This window comes from Corvus cornix, chromosome 2, assembly GCF_000738735.6.
Source record: "Corvus cornix cornix isolate S_Up_H32 chromosome 2, ASM73873v5, whole genome shotgun sequence".
NCBI classification, from domain to species: domain Eukaryota; kingdom Metazoa; phylum Chordata; class Aves; order Passeriformes; family Corvidae; genus Corvus; species Corvus cornix.
Genome location: NC_046333.1, coordinates 112,411,432 through 112,425,805, shown reverse-complemented (window position 1 = coordinate 112,425,805; position 14,374 = coordinate 112,411,432). Strand labels below are relative to the sequence as shown.

Here is a 14,374-nt window from a genome sequence, read left to right as displayed (position 1 = left end):
AATTATGCAAAAGAAATGCCAAAAAGAGACAATAATAATGTAGAATGAGGGTAGAATGCCAAAAGAAAATAATTTTCTTGAACAGCAGTGTCACATATAATATTATAAGCTATTTTTCAGTAGAAAATTGAATTTAAAAAAAAAAAAGAAAAAGCCTGAAATAAAAGAAACCAATTATATATTTCTACTGAAAACCAACATATGACCCAGAAGATACCTGCATTTCTATTTATTAGACATCATCTCCAAGTTTTAGTTTGAGTTTTCTTTAATGAAATCTTAAGTTCTGACAAATGGTGAAGCTGAACATTTCTGTGAAATAGTTTGCCTTCAGAAAGCAACATGAGGGCAGAAGATAGCATATGATAAAAACAGAACGAAAAGATAGACTGAAACCCTCTTATTTTTATTACTGCTGCTATACTGGCAAGTGACTTACCGTAGATGGGAAAGCAACAGTCTCCCACAGAAGTAGAATAAACATTCTGAACGATTCATGACCTCATTTTATGTGATGTAGAAATCTGGACATAAAATACAGATTATCTCCCTTGGAGAAGTTGCAGAGAAAAGCCATTATGAGGAAATCCTTCCTAAAGGAGAAAAACACAGGATTTGGTAATCTGGGAAGGGAATTCACAATATTCTATAAGAAGTGAGATGTATTTTTTTCCAGACAATTCAGAACTCTTTAAATGTACGGCACTGACATTTGTCTCTCCACTGAGCTTACCAGACTCCTTTTTATTACCCCACAAGGGTATTTTTCACTTAGTATGCACATAATTCCTATAAACTTTACAGAATTTATGCTCATGCATCAAAGATAGAACAGATATCCTTGATCTTATGTCTACATATTCTTAGTAGAGAAAACAGGTAGAGGATAAACTTTGCTGGCTCTGTAGTTCATTGTCGTAATCATAAGTGTGGTAAGTGCAAAGATTTACAGGGGGAAAAATGAAAACACGGAAAAGAGAAAGCAAGACAATTTAATATCTTACAAGTAAGACTGAGATATTAACAGATTTTGATAGTTAATAAAACAAAACCTAGTTCCAAAATATTGTTTGTTTTCCTGAGAAATAAAAACTTTCAAATATTTTTTGTTTTGATATTTTTCAGCCACTTTTTTCATTGTGTGTTTTTCTAAAGGTTTTGGTCAAACTAAATACGCATGAATATCAAGTTCAAGCAAAAATTTAGCACTAACTGCACAAAAGGTACACATAAAGTAAAATAAAACACAGTGTAGTGAAATACTACTAATCTGCACCCAAGGAACTTTGATAATTCAGAACAAAGAGGAGTATAGTATATGGCAGCTCTACATGTTGTAAGGACTAAGGTATGTAACATTGCTAAAAAAAAATTGGAACGTTTTCTTTTATATAAATGGATCATGTGTAGAAAAAAATCATAATAGTAATAAGTACATTTTAGTTGATTAAAGGGCAAAAGAATAAAAACTATAAAACAAAAACCTCAAAGAGACAAGTAACTGTTCATGTGTATACATGTAGAATCTTACCCAAGGTGGTCAAGTAACAGTTACAATAGCTGCATTTACAGCAATATTAGAAGATGAATAGGCATCTGAGATGAAATCCAGCAATAAAGAGTTCCTGCCAAACAAGAAATTCCAAAAAACATTCATGTCAAGGCAGTTCTTTGAGGTTGTCTGTTGCTTTCTTTCATTATAGGTAATATGGCCACCCCTTTTACCCAAAAACTGAGAGAATTATCTTGCACTGTTTGCTCTTCTAACTAGACTGCAGGAGGCAGTCCTCTTTCAAAGGAGAAGACAAGTGGCAAAACCCTGGGTCATGAAGAAAAGGCATATTGCATCAAGTACCACCTTTATTTTGGAAAAAAATAAGTGACAAAACAAAAACTGAATGTATGGGATTCACCCTGGTGTAAAGATGTACACTGTACCGTGGGCTTAGGATTACTAAATACAGATTCAGTACATAATAAGAAAGAAAAATATGCAATAATACCAGACATAATTATATATTATTACAATATAATATATAATTAACAATAATACCTTCTTCAAGGTGTGGGACACACTGATGTCTCCTATGAACAAATGGGTTGAACCTAAATGCTCCTGGCAGTGTAAATTTCATTAAAAGCACACTTCAATTAATTCACAGGTAATCAAACATTATCTGGTATCTGAGGTACTAAGCAAACACTTTAATCACTTCTGGCATTAGGAAAGACAGGGTGAAAAGAATTTAATTTAATTATGAATGCATATATTTTACTTTTGAATTTGAACTTTTAGAAGTTCTACCACATGCTGTTTTACACTGACATTCCATTGACTTACATTCTATACATGACAATCATGGTGTCATTTCTTCCAGTCAGAGTCTAACAAGTCTTTGTCACTAAAGAAACTGAACTTGAAGAATATAATGTACTTAATGAATAGACATAATTTGTTACTCAAGGATTTACTATTTACAGTGATTGATTAGGATAACTGTATGTTTACTTTCATGACTTTGGTCTCTGTGACTAAGCAATGGGCTGTATTGACTACCTTGACTAGTAGTCTAAGCTTCTAGTTTGTGTTGAGTTGGAAAGGACTTGCTCAAAGGTAAAAAAAATGTTGAAACTGTAAGCTCTTTATTTTCATGATAGCATGGTATTTTTCTTCCTCTTTATCTGCACTTTAATTTCATTAATGAGGAAGAGTTAATGGTTTTTTTTCTATGTATGTCTGACATATCCTGCAATTTAGAGACAAGGCTGCAGAATATCCCAAATTAATGACTGTCAGGTATCATATTTAAAAACATTTTTAAAGTCTACAAATACAGTATGAGTTGCTATCATCTGTTCTTGAGCAATGTTTTACAAAAGCCAGAGAGCTGGCTGACCCTGAAAGCTGACAACTTCAATATTAAATATTATCAGTCCAATGGCTGAAGAAAGTGAGGGATGCTATATACAAATGCTTTGCCTTTACAGGGGAAAGCTAAGCTGAATTAGCTAGGAAAGCTACTGTCTGGACAGTGAAATTGTACTTGTCCAACAATTAAATAGTGAGCAAATTTTGTCAAAGAATATGAACTCATGTCCTCATTAATCTCTTCCTACTTCCCATTTAACCCTATTTCTTGAGAAGAGCCTTTCTGATGCAAGGAAACTATTTTGCCTATGTGAACTCTATGGAATCCCTAAACAAGCTATTAGATTTGGACAGTGGCTTACAGTTTAGGAAAGGGCTAAAGCATGCAGCATTACTAATAGAAAATCAGAAAGCTTTCTTTCATATAAATAGACATTTTAACATAAATGTATGTTAAAAAAAAATCATAAAATCACAGTTTCTTTGAAAAGACACAGTTTTGCCCCTTTTTTTTTTTTTTTTCTGTCAACATAAGGAGCTTGATTACAATCAGGAATGGCCAGACTAGAAGCTGCTAACTTGATGGTCATAATAATTCCCTTACCTTAGTCCTGCTTTTTCCTCTATGGGTAGACATAGGAGGGGGAACAGTTTTAGCACAGGCTTTTAAGTTCACCTATTCATTCTCATAATAACTGATCAACATGAAAAACAGGAAATGAAAATCCAAGTTGAAAGGTAACCTTTGTTGAAAGTACAATTCCTAGGTTCTTTAGTCCAGCACATTTTAACACACAAAAAAGGGAATCAGTAGGATTTCAATGGTGGGTTTTGTAATAATCAAGAGAACTGTTTCTCTCTGTGAAGTATAACCATTTTGGGGAAAGACTTGCAGAACTACATCAGTTTTAAGTAACCTCAATGAAGGAAATCTAGCCAGTTTAAGGTGTTTAAAAGCTTACTTTAGAAGCAGCAGTTATTTCAAAGACATCATCTTCTGTAGAATACATAACTAATTTAAAAACCCTAAATATCATATTTTATCTAATAAGCAAGCATATAGATAAATGACTTGAGGTTTTCAGTGTTTCAGAGTATGTGATATGAAAATATGCAATACACAAAGAGGTCAAAGTTACAAATTTTATGTGAAATTTGTCAAAAACCCCTCCAGTTTTGAAACAACAGTAATTTTTAATTAAAATAACATTTTTTATTAAAATCTTATTAAAACAAAAATTTATTTCTCTATTAATATGTAATATGTTCTAAAGAGTTCTTTTAATCAGCCTGCTGCAGGCTGCTGGTAGAGAGGAAGTCCAAGAACTTATAATGGAAAGGCATTGTAAACGAGATATTGCTCAGGTTTTCTCACAAAAAGCTTACAGATTGAAAAATGTCCTTTACCACGTTTTTACTGAAATTAGAAACAAGCTTCCTTTCCAAACACTCCAGTGTAGTATGATCTATGTGTCTTATTTTATTTTACAACAAGGCATGACTACTTTGCCAGTAGCTTCCACACTCCTAATTACTTTCAATATAATTTATTTTCAGAATATCTAAAACCAAAGCTGTGTCTAAACTCATGTCTTGGAGATTCACCATGCTTGGATAGAGAAGCCATAAAGAGAACTCTAACCTGAGTATAATTCCTAGACTCTAAAATGTATAGCTATGATTTATAATTTTCTTTTCTGTGTGTCACCCAAAGCGAGAAATTATTAGATAAAAGTACTGTAAAGTGGTTAAGGTGGTTGGATTTTCAATGATTTTGAGAAAAAATTCCTACATTTTTAGGTTTATGGTAGGATCAATGACAGCTAAGGTTTTTCCATTTAGTTAGCTATACCCTTTTTCAAAATTAAATCTAAATTTCACACTTTGTGGAAAAAAATCCCCTCTTCAAGGATGTTTGGAGGCGTCCTTTGTCCTGCAAGGTTTTATGGAAGAAAAACTAATAGAAGAAAAACAGAAAGACTGTCAAGCTATTTTACTAGATATATTTAGTCACTCAAACTGATATCTTCTTTGGCAACTTTCCAAAGACTCACAGAGAATCATGCTTGCGTCAAATCATCAAATACTGGCAGAAATAGAAGCAGAGGTAGACATAAAATAATCATACCAACAATCTCATATTATATTTTAAAAAATAACTTAATAATTTGCTTAACTTGTTAGTATAACTTAATAATTTGCTTAACTTGTTAGTAATCAGCCTTAAAACAGCAACAACAAAACCCCCTTCCAAACCAACAATCAGCTAATAGCATTTTATAAAAAGTACATTCACATAGATGCTCCTCTGCAAAAACTTGGTTGTACTGAAGATAGTGCAACAGATGCCTGGAAAGTGAAAATTTAAATCTGAATTTCTCTAGAGCTTCAAAGTTAGTTATAAGTAGTACATTTCTAGTGATTTGATCTTTATCTTTGCAGTTATTTGTTAAATTCTTTGCCAATAGATGTAAATTTGAGAAGCAGAAATCATGAGGATTTTTTTTTCCAGGGAAAATATTTCTATGATTATTTAAAAGAAAATATCCAGGTTTTCAGTTTAACCTTGAGGTAAACAGTAACGATTTTGCTATTTTGTTTAGATTCATATTAGATTGAATAAGTTGCAACCAGTTTTCCACACCACATGTCAAAGAGCAATCTCCATAAAGCAGCAGAGGAGAACTACCTTCCTCCTCTTGTGTTCTCTTGCTCCTTTGGGAAGAAGTCTTCCTGTGTGCAGCAAAGAAGCAGATGGAGAGAAAAAGTTATTTGGGATGGAAGAAATTGAACTTTGTTGCAATGCACAAGTCAGTAAAACTGGGAATAAACTCATGAAAAGAAACAAAATGTTTTGGGTTGGAAGGGACCTTAAAGACCATCTAGTTCCAACCCCTCTGTCATGGACAGGGACACTTTCCACTAGACCAGATTGCTCAGAGCCCCATCCAACTTGACTTTGCACCCTGCCAGGGATGGGGCATTGTCAGAGACTGACAATAGTTCATGCCTCAAACATTGATATAAAGTTTTGCTCATTATAAAGAAGCCACAACCGAAGAAGTTTCCCTGAAGAGTGGGACTTTGAACTGAAAGTCAAACTGTTGATTGAAGGGATAAAGGGAAATGCATTGTTCAATCATCCCAGGCTGAGGGAAAGGTTTGCATCCACAAACGGCCAAAGCCACCAGCTGCAACTATCCCTGGCTGAGTTTGGGGTGGGGGAGAGCACAGCTGACAGAAGCCAGGTTTACACAGACTCCCCCCAGCCGAGGGGGGAGGAGAAGATTTTGGGTGCATGGCACAACCTCTGGTGAGAGGCACTAAACACCCATCCTCTGATTACACAAACTGGCCCAGCTGTGGAACCCCCAACCCCACAGGGCACATCCACGGGACTTTCACGTGAGAGGCTTGGCCCTACAGGGCTGCACGTGATGCAACAGACCCAGAGTCTGCTGTGAGAGACTGCCCTGGACATGCCCACCCAGCCTGAGCATGTACACCCATCAGTGCCTCCCGGGGGGACCTTCACCACCAAGAAGACCAGCCGCAGAGGATCAACGAACATCTTGGGCTCCACAGAGTGGTGATATTTTCCTTATTCTGTCCCTGTGTTTCTGTCCCCCCCACCACCTATTTTCTACTTCTTTCTTTCTTTCTCTCTCTATCTCTCTCATATTTACCATCAAATAAAACCCTTACTATTGTCACTGGCATATGGTCTTGTTTGCACCTTAATTTGGGCAGAGGTATTGTTAAGAACCTTAAAACTGGATCATGACAGGCATCCACAGCTTCTCTGGGCAACCTGTTCTGGTGCCTCACCACCCTCACAGTAATCATACACAAAAGAACATGCTTGGAAAGATTTACTTACAAAATCTTTTATTCCTGTTCTGTTTCACCTTGAGTTTTCTTTTTATGAGTACTTTAAAAGTGAGCTTCTTCAAAGTATTACTCATTGCCTGTTTCTGTTCTAATAAAACTTGGTTTTTGCAGGTAAGAGCTCTTCTCACTGCAGCACCTGCTGTTTAAAATAAAGGACAAGGGTAGGCTAAGCTATTTCTGCATGCTTTTTGCAAATGTCAAAGCACATTTTATTAGTATCCAGAAGCGGAGTTTCCTTGTCTCCAGTGTACTTCTTTTTTGTTCTGTTTTTTAATTATTTTATAGCAAGACAAGTTCTATCTGTTTCTGCCAAAGCTACCCTGACATGTACTAACAATCAAAAAGAAACCCTAAAAAACCAAAGAGAATATTTTATACAGAAATAACCCCATGTCTTTTCAATCTTATGCTAAATAGGATTTGATCAACTTTTAGACATATAAACAAATAAGATGATTATTTTTAATATATTTTAATATGTTCAAGGAACCTTACTGTAAAGGTAAAATTCAGAATTCTATGGCTTAAGAAGTCACATATTTTAGTTATATAAATGTTTACCTGATTTTCTTTCTGTATCTGTCAGAGTGTAGAAAAGACAGGAAATTTTCCTGACTGTCATAAGTCTATAGAGAAGAATGATGAAAGTTAAATTAACATAAATCCTGTTTTGTTAAGTATGTAATTTACTAGTATGCAATTTACTAGTATGCTAATTTTTGTGTGGGAAATTCAAAAAGAATCAGGAATTTACAGCAGTAATGTTCAACTGTCTGAATTGCCTCTAGAAGCAGTATTAAAAGATTTAAACAAAAGATTACTGTAGGAGAACTATTTCTTCTTTGTTGAAGGCCCTGGAGAATTAACTTTTCTTAAGGAAAGAGATAAAATTAGTCATTAAGCCCTCAATTAACAGTTCTCTATTAGAAGCTGAGTAAAGACAGAATGGGATTATTAATTTCTAAAGTTTTTATAGAATCAATGAAAGGGCAAACAAAGTTTAAGTTTTATGAGACTAGGATTGACTTGGGTCATTAGAGGTAGCTGATGGTATTGGCAGGACTGCTTTAAACTATCTCTGGTTACATCCACAGCGACTTGATACAGCTGTGCCAAACAGGACAAGCTTGCTCCTTGCTGAGCACCATTGAATCCATACAGTCATTCAGAGAAGCCTCAGCTGCAAATGTACCACTGTTCATAGTCCCAATCAATGTTAGGACTACCTTCAAGCTGTCTGCTCATGGCACCAGCACTGACTGTTTTCCTAAAAGTAATACTGCCAAAAATAATGTCATATTACCTAGTTGGTTACCAAGATGGATAAGCTTAGAGTGTCAGTAAACTCAGAAGAAAAGCTTCACTCAGAGAGAGAGTGGGCAGGTGGAGGAGATTTGTTTTTACATATTTTTTCCAATACAATATAATTTATTTCCTTAAAATATTGGTGATTATAGCATATATGCTGATAAAAATTACACTGGTCAAATAATTCCCATCTTCTTAAAGAAAATTCAGCAATAAAAACCAGAACCCCCTCCAAGCTCTGGAAATCCTTGGATTCCACTGTCAAGAAAAATAATAGACATTTCATGGTCTCCATCCTGCTGTCACCTTCTGCACTGTCAAAGACACTTTTGGTACCATAGATGCCTGAAGAATAGGCAAGCCTAGAGTCAGGGTTATGCAATTAGGAATCCATGATGGATTATACCACCTATATCCATTGTATCACCTATCATGTTCTTTTAGTATAATTTTAATAGTTTCTACTTCTGGAACTTAAACTCAGAATTCAGACATGAATAGCAATAAACTTTATTAAGTCAACATTTACCTTTTTGATATCAAAGAAGAAAAAAATTTGGAATATGAAGCTCCATGAAAATGGGATTAGGTGGGAGTTAGCCTCAGTCTTAGGTCTCGAGAACAGATGGAGAAGAGACTGAAGTCCTTACTTGCACTAAGTTTTTAAAAGCCAATAAATATCCTCAAGGACTTTTTTTTATAATAAATTTTGCAGAAGATACAGTTCTCTATAGTGAACCGCATTTCAAGGTGAGGTGTTTCAATTTTATAAGAGCTGCGTTTTAAAGGACATCCATATCCACAGTTAAAAGACCTAGATTATTTTGCCTTTTTTAAAAGAGTTGCATGTGCATTATTACTCCATGACCTTATATGAAGTTGTGGACAATTACTTCTTACTGTTAAATGGGGAGAAACTCATATAAATAGAACCATAGTCATAGAATTGTTTGGATTGAAGTGACCTTAAAGATCATCTATTTCCAACATCCTAGCCTTGGGCAGGGACACCTTTCACTGTAATAGGTTGCTCAGGGCCCTATCACATCTAGTCCTTTGATACATTCCTTTTTAGGGGTTTTAGCAACACATTGCCAAAAATGAAACACCAAACCAATACAATTAATATCTATAAATGTTTGTTATCTAGTTAAGTCAGCATATATTTTGATCATGATATTCATTATGCAGACAATTGAGACTTAATTAAAGAATATAATTAAAATAAATTGGAAAGTTCTATAATTCATATTTGGTCAAAAGAATATGAATTGCAATTGAAACCAAAGTGTTATTCATTTAATTGCCAAGTGTGTTTTCACTTAATACATTTTATCCTTAGCTGTTTGAAAAGCAGAGTAGCTTTATCAAAGAACTTTGAAAGCGCTCATCATAACTTTGCCTTGGTCCAAAGGTTTATCTTTTCTATTACTTATCAAAGAACAAATATTTCTGCATATTCAAAAATGCAGTAACTAAGATTTTAAAAAAATATATATATAAAATAGATTCTATGATTTCATGCAAAACATCCATTTCATTTCTCAAGAATTCAAATACACTATTTTTGAAGATACATTTGTCAACCGCAGGTAAATTTTCCACTGTAGTAATTTTAGCTGTCTAGATAATATTCCTCTTGTTCCACATATAATTATGTCAAGCAAGCAGTGACACGTAGAAGCACAAAAGAAGCTCAATCCAAGTGCACATATTTATCCATAACTGTACAGTTATGTTATATATATAGAGATTAATCCATACAATCATACTTCAGAGAACCCAAAGTTTCTAAATTAACTATTTAGAAAGAGTATTGTCTTGATCTCATTCCCTTCTGCATAAGTATTAGGATGCAAACTTAATTCCACGACCACAGCAGTCCTATACATCAAAAGGTTAATGCTCAGTTAGGAATGACTTTACTGATTTTTCTCTTTCTTCAGTTTTTAAGACTTAGACCTTTTTACTCTCTACCTTGCTAAATCATACTCAAAAAAAAAAAATTCTCTCCCAATTGACTGCTTTTGTGAGATGATGTGACACAATGATGTTCATTTTGTAGATGGGTCCAAAGGCAGAGAAGGCACAGGTCTTTTACCGCCTTCTAAAAGAAATGAATTTAAGAATTATTCTATTTCAGTGTTTGCTGCCAAAATATCTTCAAGGACATAAGTGTAAGAGATTAGGCTAAAACTTGAATGAAGGAGCTATATTTTGAAGGACTCTATGAAAGGCTAAGCGATGACTTTATCTGCACAGCTGTAAGAATATAAAATTTCCACATGCCCAACTCGGCAAAAACAGGCTGTGAACTGCAGAAAACAAATGATAATGTACAGAAGGCTTTTCCCAGCATAACATGCAGGTATAGAATGTATTTAACTCTTGTTGGAGTTTTGCAATTTTTCTTCTCAAACTCTACTTGGCACATAAAAAATGACATTTCTTTCAGTCTTAGAGCTCATATTTTAAACCGTAAGCCCATAAGATGAATTCTGATTTTTTTTCAAATCCTAGGCCCAAAAATGTAAATCTCTTGCAGCTTCACAGTGCCTGGAAAATTGAAATAATTTCCTTAAATTATCCAGTTTTCAGGAAAAAAAAAATAACAGAACCATTTTTGGTAAAGCTGTCCCCAGGAACATTTAATGCAAGGGGCACCATCTCGCATAAGATATTTGAGGAAAAATGTTTTATAATCAACTAATGTTACAGACCCTAAGTGGTCACAAGAATACCTGTACTGTCAACATGACTGAAAGGGAGCTTTGCATACTGACGTGGTAACTTCAAAGATTTACACAAATATTCAGCAATAATATGACTCAGAATCAAGAAGTTTGGAAAAGTGTTCTGAATGTGACATTCTGGAGGAAACTCAGAAGGCAATGCCTTCTCCTTATGTGGAGTAACTCCTTTCATATGACAGAGTGTGAAGGTCACTGTGACAGAAAGCTTTATAGCACAGTATTAGGCACATAATGTGTAACAATGCATACAAAATCCTGCCCCTTCTTCACATTATTTCTGATTTAATCCTTTGATATTAAGCTTACATCTCTGATAACAAAAAAAAAAAGTAATTAAATAAAATTTCCACTGAAAGCCCCTTGCACTGCATTTAGTAAAGCAAGGTTTTGCCCAGAAATTCAAGACATACATTGCAACAGAAAAAGCAATCAGTTACTTTGCATTTAAACAAGTAATTATTAGGTAAAGACAGGAGAGGGCATTCTCATATTGGCCTGTTATGTCAGATACTTTAAAATTATTCCCATAGAGCAAGTCAAAAGGTTTGGACACAGGCAGTCTTCAGAAATCATAAGCACAACTGCAGGTGAGACCAAAATTAAATTAGGCTTCAAAAATTACTGATCTTGTTGTCCAGGTGATAATTTATTTACAGTTATATTTCTAAAACACTCTTGACTCCAAATCAAATTTGTGAGTGCCAAGGCTGGCACTACTGCTCACAGGTTATTATAATTGGATGAGACAACCTTATTTGAGGCACCCAAATCTAGGGAATATCAATGTACTCCTAAATACATGTTTATATCCAGATATTTATATGTGTGTATATAATATAGATGCATGCATGTTACATGTATTGTAATCTATATTGTATACATATTACATCTATGTAGTATCTAAAGTATTCATATTACATGCAATATATAGTGTACAATTATGTATATTTAAACATTGCGTATGTAATTCTGAAGGATATGCTAAAAGTACGTAGAAATATGATATAAACTACAGATATATATAAAAATTTTGCAGAAGAAATTGTGCTGGCTTCGTGCGGGGTAAAGTTAACACAGATGTTATCAGGACCTAAAAATGCTGGTTACTTTCACTTCAAAGATAATCAACTCTTTCAAAAGCTTCTTGTCAAATATTTATATAGTCATCTGTATTCACATGTGTTACTATTACAACTTGATAGAACCGGAGGTCCCACTCACTTGTAAGACCTTTTGTTTAATAGTAGAATAAGAAGGTGAACAAAAGATAAAGACTTTTCATAGCTCTGAGTACTATCTCAAATAACAACTACACAAACAAGAAAATTACTCATTTTCATTTCCAGTGTAACATTTGTGTAACCAAATTTCACCTGCTTTCACTTACTCCACTTGTGATGCTTAATTTAAGTATATACTTTTTAAATTGTGTACAGAAAATATGGTCACACAGGTTGACCTTGATAGATGAAGCAAACCATATTCACCAAATAAACTTCCAGTTTATCAGAATTTTTTTATTATTCCAACATAACATTATCTTACATTGGATACTAATCAGCTTAATCCAGTTTAAATTCCCAAAGTCTTCTAGTCTGAACAGACAGTGTTCATAAATACCTACACCTAAGAATGCCAAGAATTTCAACGACGAGGAAGCAGCTGGGTCTGCTGAAATATCTGGTTTTAAAGTTCCACTTTACATTTCCAGCTTCTTGTAATTCTTTCTCCTTTCAACATGGATTTATGAAAACAAGATGCATATTTAGCCTGCCTTATTTGTCCTTGATTTAATTCTTCAAGCAGAACATCTCTTGTGCTCTAATCTCTACTACTAAATACACTAAAGCATTTTATAGTTCTGTGGTTTGGTTCATCTTCCCAGAGCATCTGTGTGGTATGATTCAGTCCCTCCCCATTTTTAAAGAAAGAGAAGATAGCACTTATACTTTTTCTAAAGACTATAAAACCATATTACTCCTTCTTTTTGTAAATGCACGTTAAATGAAATTTATATTAGGAGATGATCCAACAAATAAAACTGTTCAGGTTTCAAGAGCTAAAAGGGGTATACATTCTCAGTTCTCTTCCCAGCTACATTTTATTTTATATAATGAATTCAAACTGTACTAAGAAACATATAATTAGATTACTGTAGCCATTTATTGATATTTCCTTGACTCACCTTATTAGAATGACTCCAACTTCAGTCCTCAGGCCACACCAGACTCCTCTGCATTAAAAACAAAGAAACAAAATGTTCCCTTTCTAATATGCTGTATTTCAATTGTTTATAGAACCAGTCACACTAGAAAGACATAATACTAACTTTTTAAAATAAGCTCTTGATGCAGTTATTTCCTTATAAACATTAAAAAGCAGGAGTTTTAGAAGAAAGAAAACCATAACACATTAGAAAGTGCACTCTGACGATATGGACTGCAACAGAACATGCAGGTTGTCTGCGTGCTAAATATGAATAATTAAAAACCTAAAATGGTCTTTATAGCTAAATCCCTGGTGCAGAAAATATCAGTAGATGAAATTGTTCCCACACGCTATGTTAATGAGATTCACCTGTTAAGCAAATCTAACTGATTAATACCTGCTGGTTTTGAATAAAACACAGCTCTGATGATTAACATAGCTCCTTTTTGTTCCTTAAAATTAACTTAAGGTACTGATATTGTAAGTCTTGAGGAGAGCTAGGAGCTTCCCAAAATGTGGTGCATACAGTGTTTTGAATAAATTTTTAATCAAAAGATGAAGGGGAGAAAACCCTTCATATTTTTGCCTTCTTCAGTAGAATCTTTATAGCATTTCATCACTATGAGGAGTTTGAAGATATGCTGCTTAATGCATTTATTGTGTTGTCAGAATGATCTAGTCCACTTCTTCCCCCCGGCATTTAGCCGTACACTAAGCATTATATACATATTCCTTAGTTACTAAGCCGGATATTTTCCAGACAGATACAGGTGTCTGAGGGAAATCTAAGGGTAACTTTCAACAGAAGGGATGGTACATCAGTGAGATGTATGGAAAAACTGAACATGCATCCTGAAGAACATATTTCTTTTGCTCCTTGGCCAGTACATTATCCCAGCAGGCTCAGGTGAAAAGTACTTTATAGTAACAAGTGAGTGGATAGGGAAGTAGGGTAGGGACTGGTGGATTAGTGGCAAATCCTCTTATCTGCTCAGCAGAGCAGAGCAGCGATGCTACTTCCATTAACAGGAAGTATTCTAATTGCAAACACACTATTTTATAATGCTGATGTTCCTGTGCACACATGCGTACTGTTTGAGCATCCAATTTTGCCTCATTTTTATAGCACACTATAATCATCTCAATGTGACTTGAGTTAAGGCATGAACAGGTAGGATATTTTTTTGGCCTATGGAAAAAGGTTCTATTTTTTGTGGATAGACATGTACAATCATGTGAAAAATACAGAAAATTCCTTTGCTTTGGAGGCAGTCCAAATTTACAAAATTAAAAATTCTGAGTCACTGCAAAAATTTGCTTGGAGGATGCCTGGAGGGATCGAACT

The 14,374-nt window shown here is 34.4% G+C and overlaps 1 long non-coding RNA gene across 2 annotated transcripts in view; it reads right to left on the bottom strand.

Annotated features, from left to right (window-relative positions):
• LOC120409821 overlaps nt 1-13,238 on the bottom strand; it is a 38,951-nt gene extending 25,713 nt beyond the window's left edge. Inside the window, exons 1-4 of one of the 2 annotated variants that reach the window (XR_005601633.1) lie at nt 13,151-13,238; nt 13,007-13,054; nt 1,532-1,625; nt 440-593 (exon numbers count right to left, since the gene is read on the bottom strand). This is a non-coding gene — a long non-coding RNA (uncharacterized LOC120409821). Of the gene's footprint in view, nt 1-439; nt 594-1,531; nt 1,626-5,558; nt 5,603-6,749; nt 6,900-13,006; nt 13,055-13,150 lie in introns of those variants that run through there. The other variant, XR_005601634.1, reaches the window with a different exon arrangement.
• Nucleotides 13,239-14,374: the final 1,136 nt, after the last annotated feature.